Genomic DNA, 12,718 nt, shown 5'->3' on the forward strand with positions numbered 1-12,718 from the left:
TTGGTATCATTAACCTTTTTTTTTTTTATTATTTTTTCCACCACCATTCTGTTGGTTGTGCAATTGCATCTCACTATGGTTTTATTTTGTATTTCCCTAATGACTAATCATGTTGGAGGTATTTTCTGCCATCAAAAAATTAACTTGGGGCGCCTGGGTGGCTCAGTGCGTTAAGCCGCTGCCTTCGGCTCAGGTCATGATCTCAGGGTCCTGGGATCGAGTCCCGCATTGGGCTCTCTGCTCAGCAGGGAGCCTGCTTCCTCCCTCTCTCTCTGCCTGCCTCTCTGTCTACTTGTGATCTCTCTCTGTCAAATAAATAAAATCTTAAAAAAATAAAAAATTAACTTTAGGGGCGCCTGGGTGGCTCAGGCCTTAAGTGTCTGCCTTCAGCTCAGGTCATGATCCCAGGGTCCTGGGTTCAAACTCCGAATGGGGCTCCCTGCTGGGCGGGAAGCCTGCTTCTCCCTCTGCCACCCTCCCACCTGTGTTCACTCTCTCGTTGTGTCTCTCTCTGTCAAATCAATAAAATCTTTAAAAAAAATTAAAAGTTTGAACTGAAACTAACATCCAGAAACTGAGAAATCTGGGGCCCCTGGCTGGATCAATAGGTAGAGCATATGAGTCTTGATCTTGGGGTTGTGAGTTCAAGCCCCAGGTTGGATGTAGAGATTACTTAAAAATAAATTTAAAAAAAAAAAAGAAATTGAGAAATCTCACATAAAAGTCAGGAGCTCTGATTTCTCTCCCCCCAAATCAGAAAATTTGGACAATACTGGGTCCACATCCCATGCAGCTCCAACACCTCTTTTCCAGAACTCCTGGGTCCTAACTCTCCTGACTTAGGGGGCAATCCCATGCATACAATGTCTATGAGTCACAACCTTACTGGGGTCTGGAGCAGCACACTTTAATCAAACACATCAGTGGTACTCAAGTCAAAGATATGAACATCTATCCTTAGTGGAATAAAGTTATAAATGAGTTCAAGTACGTTCTACCCCTATATGAGTCTGCTGAAAATTTACCCAAAACATTTCAGTCTTCAGAGCATTCAGGATTTTGGAATTGCAAATAAGAACTGATGGGTCCGGAACCCACCCTGTCTCCAGAAGGGGCATGCCTTCCAATCCCTGGGTCCCCACACAGCCCGACCTCCGGAGGGGTCTTCATGTGTCCTACTGCATCGCGCTGTGTTACGTGAGCAGAGTGACTCATGACCGCGCATCTGTTTCCATTCAGTCGGTCAAAGATGCTGAGATCTGCTCAGCTCCCCCCATCAGGGCACCCCTGAACTTAAAGACAGAAAGGAGAACATGCCGAGCTCTTGACAGAGCAAACACACCTGTCCCCCTTCCTGGCTGAGCTCATCCTGGCAATCCCAGTCGGACCTCCTCACATCCTAAGCAGTGCCACAGGCGGCTCCACATGCTAATAAAAGCTGACTGTTTCAAAGCCTACTGGCAAATCTTATTAAAGTAATCCCCCTCCCTGAACCCAGATTATTACAGCCACCTTTATGGTAGAATAAAAATTAATTTTCTCAGCTATAATAAGAACGATAAGAATGAATCACTTGGGAGCAAATAAAGATTACAATTAGCTCAACAGAATAAATCTAAATTTAACACAGGCCAGCAATTTCTCTGCTCCTATTTCCTCTCTGGTGCCTGTATGAATGAGGCCTCGGGTTAGACTCCCTCACCGGCTGGGCCGTTGTTGATACGGTTCCAGCATGGGGCTCCCAGAGGAAGGCCAGGACCCAGGTTCCGGAAGCTGAGTTCAGGACTCAGGCACATTGAAGGGAGGCTGGGTCCTTGTCCAAAACAATGAACTGCATTGCCCAAGACCAGTAGCTCACTCTGGCCAACTGTGGACACGTGGGATTATGTAGCCCCTCAGCATCCATCCACATCCGGTAACTGCATTCCTCTCCTGTTTTGGGAACTACCTCCTCCCTGCTCCATACTTCAGGGAGAGGAAATTTCACTCTCTTGGTATTTGACCCAAGCCTGGCCAATCAGAGACCCAGTGCAGGCCAACGATCACAAGGTGCAGGGCTTCTGTTTTAAATATTTGGCAAGAGAGGAGTCAAGATGGCGGAGAAGTAGCAGGCTGAGACTACTTCGGGTAGCGGGAGATCAGCTAAATAGCTTATCTAAAGATTGCAAACACCTACAAATCCAACGGGAGATTGAAGAGAAGAAGAACAGCAATTCCAGAAACAGAAAATCAACCACTTTCTGCAAGGTAGGACTGGCGGAGAAGTGAATCCAAAGCGACGGGAAGATAGACCGCGGGGGGAGGGGCCGGCTCCCGGCGAGCGGCGAAGCAACGGAGCAAAATCAGGACTTTTAAAAGTCTGTTCCGCGGAGGGACATCGCTCCAGAGGCTTAACTGGGGTGAAGCCCAGGCGGGGTAAGCGCGGCCTCAGGTCCCGCAGGGTCGCAGAAGGATCGGGGGTGTCTCAGTGTCGCAGAGCTTACCGGTATTAGAACGGGGAAGCCGGCTGCAGAGACAGAGCCGAGGAGTGACTCTCAGCTCCGGGTTGCCGTGAACCGGTCGCAGGCTCGGTCAGCTCGGAGCGCGCCCGGAGGCCAGGGTGACGGGAGTCATTTGGCACTGTTCTCTGAGGGCGCACTGAGGAGTGGGGCCCCGGGCTCTCGGCTCCTCCGGGCCGGAGACCAGGAGGCCGCCATCTTTATTCCCGTCCTCCGGACTCTACGGAAAGCGCTCAGGGAACAAAAGCTCCCCAAAGCGAACCCGAGCGGATGACTCAGCGCGACCCCGGGTAAGGGCGGTGCAACTCCGCCTGGGGCAAAGACGCTTGAGAATCACTACAACGGGCCCCTCCCCCAGAAGATCTACGGGAAACCCAGCCAGGACCAAGTTCACCTACCAAGGAGAACGGCGGAATTCCAGAGGAGAAGAAAGCAAAGCACGGAACTCATGGCTTTCTCCCCATGATTTTTTAGCCTTGCAGTTAATTTAATTTTTTTTTCTTTTTCAATTTTTTTTTTTCTTTTTCTCTTCTTCTGCTAAATTTTTTTTAACTTTTACCGTTTTCTTTTTTTAACGTTTTTAAAATAGTTTATCTAATATATATATTTTTTCCTCTTTTTATATTTTTTCTTTATCGGCTTTCTTTTTTTTAATAGTTTTTTTTTTTTCTTTCTTTCTGAACCCCTTTTTATCCCCTTTCTCCCCCCTCACAATTCAGGATCTCTTCTGATTTGGCTAAAGCATATTTTCCTGGGGTTGTTGCCACCCTTTTAGTATTTTACTTGCTCCTTCATAAACTCTTATCTGGACAAAATGACAAGGCGGAAAAATTCACAACAAAAAAAAGAACAAGAGGCAATACCAAAGGCTAGGGACCTAATCAATACAGACATTGGTAATATGTCAGATATAGAGTTCAGAATGATGATTCTCAAGTTCTAGCCGGGCTTGAAAAAGGCATGGAAGATATTAAAGCAACCCTCTCGGGAGATATAAAAGCCCTCTCTGGAGAAATAAAAGAACTAAAATCTAACCAAGTTGAAATCAAAAAAGCTATTAATGAGGTGCAATCAAAAATGGAGGCTCTCACTGCTAGGATAAATGAGGCAGAAGAAAGAATTAGCGATATAGAAGACCAAATGACAGAGAATAAAGAAGCTGAGCAAAAGAGGGACAAACAGCTACTGGACCACGAGGGGAGAATTCGAGAGATAAGTGACACCATAAGACGAAACAACATTAGAATAATTGGGATTCCAGAAGAAGAGGAAACAGAGAGGGGAGCAGAAGGTATATTGGAGAGAATTATTGGAGAGAATTTCCCCAATATGGCAAAGGGAACAAGCATCAAAATCCAGGAGGTTCAGAGAACCCCCCTCAAAATCAATAAGAATAGGTCTACACCCCGTCACCTAATAGTAAAATTGACAAGTCTTAGTGACAAAGAAAAGATCCTGAAAGCAGCCCGGGAAAAGAAGTCTGTAACGTACAATGGTAAAAATATTAGATTGGCAGCAGACTTATCCACAGAGACCTGGCAGGCCAGAAAGAGCTGGCATGATATATTCAGAGTACTAAATGAGAAAAACATGCAGCCAAGAATACTATATCCAGCTAGGCTATCATTGAAAATAGACGGAGAGATTAAAAGCTTTCAGGACAAACAAAAACTGAAAGAATTTGCAAATACCAAACCAGCTCTACAGGAAATATTGAAAGGGGTCCTCTAAGCAAAGAGAGACCCTCAAAGTACTAGATCAGAAAGAAACAGAGACAATACACAATAACAGTCACCTTACAGGCAATACAATGGCACTAAATTCATATCTCTCAATACTTACCCTGAATGTTAATGGGCTAAATGCCCCAATCAAAAGACACAGGGTATCAGAATGGATAAAAAAACAAAAACCATCTATATGTTGCCTACAAGAAACTCATCTTACACCCGAAGACACCTCCAGGTTTAAAGTGAGGGGGTGGAAAAGAATTTACCATGCTAATGGACATCAGAAGAAAGCAGGAGTGGCAATCCTTATATCAGATCAATTAGATTTTAAGCCAAAGATTATAATAGAGATGAGGAAGGACACTATATCATACTCAAAGGAACTGTCCAACAAGAAGATCTAACAATTTTAAATATCTATGCCCCTAACATGGGAGCAGCCAACTATATAAACCAATTAATAACAAAATCAAAGAAACACATCGACAAGAATACAATAATAGTAGGGGATTTTAACACTCCCCTCACTGAAATGGACAGATCATCCAAGCAAAAGATCAACAAGGAAATCAAGGCCTTAAATGACACACTGGACCAGATGGACATCACAGATATATTCAGAACATTTCATCCCAAAGCAACAGAATACACATTCTTCTCTAGTGCACATGGAACATTCTCCAGAATAGATCACATTCTTGGTCCTAAATCAAGTCTCAACCGGTATCAAAAGATTGGGATCATTCCCTGCATATTTTCAGACCACAATGCTCTAAAGCTAGAACTCAATCACAAGAGGAAATTTGGAAAGAACCCAAATACATGGAGACTAAACAGCATCCTTCTAAAGAATGAATGGGTCAACCAGGAAATCAAAGAAGAATTGAAAAAATTTATGGAAACAAATGATAATGAAAACACAACGGTTCAGAATCTGTGGGACACAACAAAGGCAGTCCTGAGAGGAAAATATATAGCGGTACAAGCCTTTCTCAAGAAACAAGAAAGGTCTCAGGTACACAACCTAACCCTACACCTAAAGGAGCTGGAGAAAGAACAAGAAAGAAACCCTAAACCCAGCAGGAGAAGAGAAATCATAAAGATCAGAGCAGAAATCAATGAAATAGAAACCAAAAAAAACAATAGAACAAATCAACGAAACTAGGAGCTGGTTCTTTGAAAGAATTAATAAGATTGATAAACCCCTGGCCAGACTTATCAAAAGAAAAGAGAGAGGACCCAAATAAATAAAATCATGAATGAAAGAGGAGAGATCACAACGAACACCAAAGAAATACAGACAATTATAAGAACATACTATGAGCAACTCTACGCCAACAAATTTGACAATCTGGAAGAAATGGATGCATTCCTAGAGACATATAAACTACCACAACTGAACCAGGAAGAAATAGAAAGCCTGAACAGACCCATAACCAGTAAGGAGATTGAAACAGTCATCAAAATCTCCAAACAAACAAAAGCCCAGGGCCAGATGGCTTCCCGGGGGAATTCTACCAAACATTTAAAGAAGAACTAATTCCTATTCTCCTGAAACTGTTCCAAAAAATAGCAATAGAAGGAAAACTTCCAAACTCATTTTATGAGGCCAGCATCACCTTGATCCCAAAACCAGACAAGGATCCCAACAAAAAAGAGAACTACAGACCAATATCCTTGATGAACACAGATGCAAAAATTCTCGCCAAAATACTAGCCAATAGGATTCAACAGTACGTTAAAAGGATTATTCATCACGACCAAGTGGGATTTATTCCAGGGCTGCAAGGCTGGTTCAACATCCGCAAATCAATCAATGTGATACAACACATTAATAAAAGAAAGAACAAGAACCATATGATACTCTCCATAGATGCTGAAAAAGCATTTGACAAAGTACAGCATCCCTTCCTGATCAAAACTCTTCAAAGAGTAGGGATAGACGGCACATACCTCAATATTATCAAAGCCATCTATGAAAAACCCACCGCAAATATCATTCTCAATGGAGAAAAACTGAAAGCTTTTCCGCTAAGGTCAGGAACACGGCAGGGATGTCCGTTATCACCACTGCTATTCAACATAGTACTAGAAGTCCTAGCCTCAGCAATCAGACAACAAAAGGAAATTAAGGCATCCAAATTGGCAAAGAAGAAGTCAACTATCACTCTTCGCAGATGATATGATACTGTATGTGGAAAACCCAAAAGACTCCACTCCAAAACTGCTAGAACTTGTCCAGGAATTCAGTAAAGTGTCAGGATATAAAATCAATGCACAGAAATCAGTTGCATTTCTCTACACCAACAACAAGACAGAAGAAAGAGAAATTAAGGAGTCCATCCCATTTACAATTGCACCCAAAACTATAAGATACCTAGGAATAAACCTAACCAAAGAGACTAAGAATCTATACTCAGAAAACTATAAAGTACTCATGAAAGAAATTGAGGAAGACACAAAGAAATGGAAAAATGTTCCATGCTCCTGGATTGGAAGAATAAATATTGTGAAAATGTCTATGCTACCTAAAGCAATCTACACATTTAATGCAATTCCTATCAAAGTACCATCCATTTTTTTCAAAGAAATGGAACAAATAATCCTAAAATTTATATGGAACCAGAAAAGACCTCGAATAGCCAAAGGAATATTGAAAAAGAAAGCCAAAGTTGGTGGCATCACAATTCCGGACTTCAAGCTCTATTACAAAGCTGTCATCATCAAGACAGCATGGTACTGGCACAAAAACAGACACATAGATCATGGAACAGAATAGAGAGCCCAGAAATGGACCCTCAACTCTATGGTCAACTCATCTTCGACAAAGCAGGAAAGAATGTCCAATGGAACAAAGACAGCCTCTTCAATAAATGGTGTTGGGAAAATTGGACAGCCACATGCAGAAAAATGAAATTGGATCATTTCCTTACACCACACACGAAAATAGACTCAAAATGGATGAAGGATCTCAATGTGAGAAAGGAATCCATCAAAATCCTCGAGGAGAACACAGGCAGCACCTCTTCGACGTCAGCCGCAGCAACATCTTCCTAGGAACATCACCAAAGGCAAGGGAAGCAAGGGCAAAATGAACTTTTGGGATTTTATCAAGATCAAAAGCTTTTGCACAGCAAAGGAAACAGTTAAAAAAACCAAAAGACAACTGACAGAATGGGAGAAGATATTTGCAAATGACATATCAGATAAAGGGCTAGTGTCCAAAATCTATAAAGAACTTAGCAAACTCAACACCCAAAGAACAAAGAATCCAATCAAGAAATGGGCAGAGGACATGAACAGACATTTCTGCAAAGAAGACATCCAGATGGCCAACAGACACATGAAAAAGTGCTCCATATCACTCGGCATCAGGGAAATACAAATCAAAACCACCATGAGATATCACCTCACACCAGTCAGAATGGCTAAAATTAACAAGTCAGGAAATGACAGATGCTGGCGAGGATGCGGAGAAAGGGGAACCCTCCTACACTGTTGGTGGGAATGCAAGCTGGTGCAACCACTCTGGAAAACAGCATGGAGGTTCCTCAAAATGTTGAAAATAGAACTACCCTATGACCCTGCAATTGCACTGCTGGGTATTTACCCTAAAGATACAAACGTAGTGATCCGAAGGGGCACGTGCACCCGAATGTTTATAGCACAATGTCTACAATAGCCAAACTATGGAAAGAACCTAGATGTCCATCAACAGACGAATGGATAAAGAAGATGTGGTATATATACACAATGGAATACTATGCAGCCATCAAAAGAAATGAAATCTTGCCATTTGCGACGACGTGGATGGAACTAGAGGGTATCATGCTTAGCGAAATAAGTCAATCGGAGAAAGACAACTATCATATGATCTCCCTGATATGAGGGAGAGGAGATGCAACATGGGGGGTTGAGGGGGTAGGAGAAGAGTAAATGAAACAAGATGGGATTGGGAGGGAGACAACCATAAGTGACTCTTAATTTCACAAAACAAACTGAGGGTTGATGGGGGGAGGGGGTTGGGAGAGGGGGTGGGGTTATGGATATCGGGGAGGGTATGTGCTATGGTGAGTGTTGTGAAGTGTGTAAACCTGGCGATTCGCAGACCTGTACCCCTGGGGATAAAAATATATGTTTATAACGCTGTAAAAAAAAAAAAAAAAAAAAAAAAAAAAGAAAGAAAGAAAGGATGAATCCCCAAGTTTTGTAGCAACATGGACGGGACTGGAAGAGATTATGCTGAGTGAAATAAGTCAAGCAGAGAGAGTCAATTATCATATGGTTTCACTTATTTGTGGATCATAACAAATAGCATGGAGGACAAGGGGAGATGGAGAGGAGAAGGGAGTTGAGGGAAATTGGAAGGGGAGGTGAACCATGAGAGACTATGGACTCTGAAAAACGATCTGAGAATTTTGAAGGGGTGGGGGGTGGGAGGTTGGGGGCACCAGGTGGTGGGTATTGTAGAGGGCACGGATTGCATGGAGCACTGGGTGTGGTGCAAAAATAATGAATACTGTTATGCTGAAAAAAATAAAAAATTAAAAAAAAAAAAAAAAATATTTGGCAAGAACCCCTTCTTCCTTCTGGGCCTGACTGAGAGCCCAACTCATGCCCATAGGTTGCACAGAATAAAGTCCATCCCCAGAAGAAATCCAAGACAAGGAGAGATATTAGGTCTGGGTAACACTATGTGAACGGCTGAATCAAGCCATACCTGAAGCTTTACCTCTCTGGCTTCTCAACTATATGAGCCAATGTATTCCTATTGTCCCTGCTTAATGGTTTCTGTGTCTCGAAACCAAAAATGTCCTTACTGATACAATCACTTCTCAGCACTTCATAGTAAAATGAGCCCACCATTAAACTGGGCTCTCTGTGATAATAAAGGGGCCCTCTGTGCATCCTCAGAGGGTTGGCACAAATGGGATTTCACCTACCACCACACAGTACCCAGAGATCCAGGTCCCAGGCAAACAAGAAAGCAAGAGGGTGCTCCAGGAACTGTGGCTGTCCAATTGAGACTGTGGGTGTGCATTCACGGTTCCCTAGACAGTAAGCCCAGCTTCGCACAGGATGGGGGTCCTTGCTCTCCCCCCAGGAGGGAGCCCACACTTCCTGGGTGTGAGCTGCTGGCATTCTCAGTTTTGACAAACAAGCGGCACTCCAAAGCCATCCTGCCTGGTACCGAACAGCCTGACAGCACCCTACTAACGAGGAAACCTTCTCTGGCCAGCCCTGTGAAAATGTAGGGAGCGTGGGCAGCATCCCTCCACCTGATGCAAACCCCACACCTTGTGACAGCCAGGACCCCACATCTCCCTCCACGGGACACATTCCTCCGGCATCTCGGGCCCAGGCTGCTCCAGTGGATAGCAAACCTGCCCTCCAGCCCCTTCTTGCTTTGAACAAAGCTCCCGCGCTCAGGGTCCAGCACTCAGCGCCAAAGAGGAGGGAGGGCAGCCCAGCCCCACCCTGAGGGGAACCACAGGGCCAGTGCTGTCCTGGCTGGAGGAGAGGTTAGTCCGAGGTTACCATTAGCTGTGGGATTGGCCATGGGTCAGGCTGTGGCCAAGAGAAAACAAGCAGCATGTGTGACTGGAACAGAGGACTTGGACGCAGTATGATTCAGAACCAACTGGCCCTCATGGGGCTTTGAACTTGAGACAGTAGCCTCTGTAACAAGGGAAGTGTTAGGAACTAGGAAAACAGTGGTCTCTGTTGGGGGGAGCCCCTCTACTTCCCCCTTTCCTTCCCTTCACCATCCCTCTGGCTTCATGGTTGAAAGCACTGTGCGTCACCTTTACGAACAGCACCTGCCGTGTGCTGCTGTCCCCAAGTGCACAGCTGAGCCCCGCGCTCTGCATGCACCACCGACCTCACCCGCCCACATCAACCCACGAGGTTCAGTTACAGGAACTAAACACTCCCTGGCTGACAGATGAGGAAACCGACTCCACAGAGGAGTGGGCTCTTGTCTAAGGACCCGATTCCCTAAGCTGTGTGCCTCCCGGACTACCTAGAAAACCAGGTCACTGATGGTCTCTGGGGAAGGGGATCTTGGAGCGTCAGCGCTGGGGAGGAAGTCAAGAATGCCCAGTCCAGTCCCATTTTAACTCTCTAACCTTTTGTTTAGGCAAAATAGTCTTAAATGTATTATTATATGATATTTAAGAGTTACAAAAGGGTTTGACGCAATGAATGCATGTGTATCGCCACCTGATTGAATAGGCCACCTGAATATAGCTGAAGGCCTCTACACCCCTCCCAACCACATCCCCTGCTTGACCCCAGAAGACACCTTCTCCCTGAATGTGGAGTTCATTGGGGCTATGTCTGTTTTTACTTTGATTACAGAATATAATGTCTACTGGGGAGCCTGGGTGGCTCAGTTGGTTAAGCATCTGCCTTCAGCTCAGGTCATGATCCCGGGGTCCTGGGATCAAGTCCTGCATCAGGCTCCCTGCTCAGTGGGGAGCCTACTTCTCCCTCTTCCTCTGCCCGCCTCTCTCTCTCTCATGAATAAGTAAAATCCTTAAAAACAAAAGAATGTAATGTCTACTTGCACTACAAGATGTTGTACCACATCTAGAGCTTTTAAACGTCGTGTAAATAATATCAAATTCTACTTTTCTACCATTTGCACTTTCCACACAACAATCTATTCGTGAAGTTCACGTCTACTGACGCATGTTGCTGTCACCCACTCACTCCGCAACTACACACTATTCCATTGTATGGAAATGCCATATGGAGCCATTCTCCTGCTGGATACTAAGTTGTTTCCAAGTTTCTGTGACGACATACACTGTTTTAAGAAACAATCTTGTATGTGTCTCCTTGTTTACCTTTGCATTTCCACTTCCTAGAAGTGGTGCTTCTGGGTTGTTTAAGGAAAGAACAACTTCCTCACAGGGAAAGCCAATGAAGAGAACCACTAAGAGCTCTCTAGATCAGGCAGGGCCGACCTGGGGGCCGTGTGGTCATGGCCACGCATCACACTCAGCAGACACAGAAGGTGAAGGCTCCCCAGCAGGAGAGTTGATAGGTAAGAACCACCTACCTCAGAAATGGCAGAACTGGGACCAAAACCCAATGTCCTGCTCTCAGCCCAAAAAGGGCAGGGGCAGGGACTGAGAGAGAACATTCGCTTTGTTCCACCTAGCTGGTAAGCCTCAAGAGTGCTTTTGCACTTCTACGACTCTCAGGAGGAGGAGAAGGTAGGGAGCCTGCTTCTGGGCAGGTACGTGCAAGGCCATGAAACGTTCCAGAAGAATCTGAGGGTCAGCATTTAATATTTACCTGGTGCTCACTCTGCCAGATGCCATGCCAAGCACGGGACACGTATTAACCTTGACTCATCCTCCCTACAACTGGAGGTACCATGGCCAGCTCCTATTTGTGAGAAAACGCAGGCCTAGAGAGGTGAAGTCACTTGCTCAAGGCCACACAGCTGGCAGGAGGGGAGCCAGAATTCGAAACCAGGCAGGTGCAAGGTGCACTCTTGGCTTCTACTGGCCTCTGTGAGATGTGATTTGAGAGCCTCGTCTGGGACTCACCCTTGAAAAAACACCAACCCAAGCAGCAGCAGGCCGGGCAGGCCAACCAGAGTGAAGCAAATGGGGAGAAATGAGGAGGGTGCTGGTGGAGGCTAGGCCAACTATACCACTTGCAAATGCAGCACCCACCCACGCCGCCTCCCCCCACATCACTTCTCTGCCCTGCTCTGCAGACCTCCGGACCAGCATCAGAGTGAAGGAGAGCCACTTTGCACAAAGAAGGTTCTCAGTTCATTTTGATTCTAATCTAATGAAAAGAACAGGCAGGAGACCTAGTCATTAGCACCAAAGAAAGAAAAGTTCATCCCAACTCCTAACCCCTCGGACTTAGCTGAAAAATGACAACAGCTTCTGGCAATTTTTCTAATTTGGACTGGAAGAAAAGATCTTTGTGCCTCTCTTACAAGGGTTCGTGACCTCACTGTTCCCAGCATGGAGAATTTGCTGGCTCAGGCGCCCGCGAGAAGAAACTGAGCCCCCCGCCCCACCGCACCCCACCCCACCACATTGGGAGCCTGTGTGTAGGAGTTGCCAACCCAGTTCAGAGCAAGACACCCCCAGGAAGTGCAGGCAGCCCAGCCCACTTGGGCCCTGGTCCTCCCCACCCAACCCAGGGCAGAAGGCAGGGTCTCCACTGGACCTGCGTCCGAGGAGGAAGGAGGGGAGCCTGTCCCTGGCTGTCTAGGGTGGGCAGCAGATGTCAGCAAGGTCTCCAGTTCCGGTGGTGCCATCACCGCTGATTCCTGTCCAAAGAGCTGTGTCCCCAGAAAGCAAGCCCCCAGTTCTGCTTTCAGACGCCCGCATGGCACGTCGAGGCTGGTTCACAAAGGCCTGGAGGCCAGGCATCGGAGTGAGACTTGCAGAGGAACAGAAGAACCAAATCCCCTCCACAGGTTCGCCCCCAGTTTCCTGCGCACCATCACACACG

At 45.6% G+C, this 12,718-nt stretch overlaps 1 protein-coding gene across 1 annotated transcript in view; it reads right to left on the reverse strand.

Annotated features, from left to right (window-relative positions):
• LOC125082442 (transmembrane protein 132B) overlaps window positions 1-12,718 on the reverse strand; it is a 354,706-nt gene that overhangs the window by 226,778 nt on the left and 115,210 nt on the right. The gene's annotated exons all lie outside the window — the stretch shown is intronic.

Source organism: Lutra lutra, chromosome 12 (assembly GCF_902655055.1).
Source record: "Lutra lutra chromosome 12, mLutLut1.2, whole genome shotgun sequence".
NCBI lineage: Eukaryota > Metazoa > Chordata > Mammalia > Carnivora > Mustelidae > Lutra > Lutra lutra.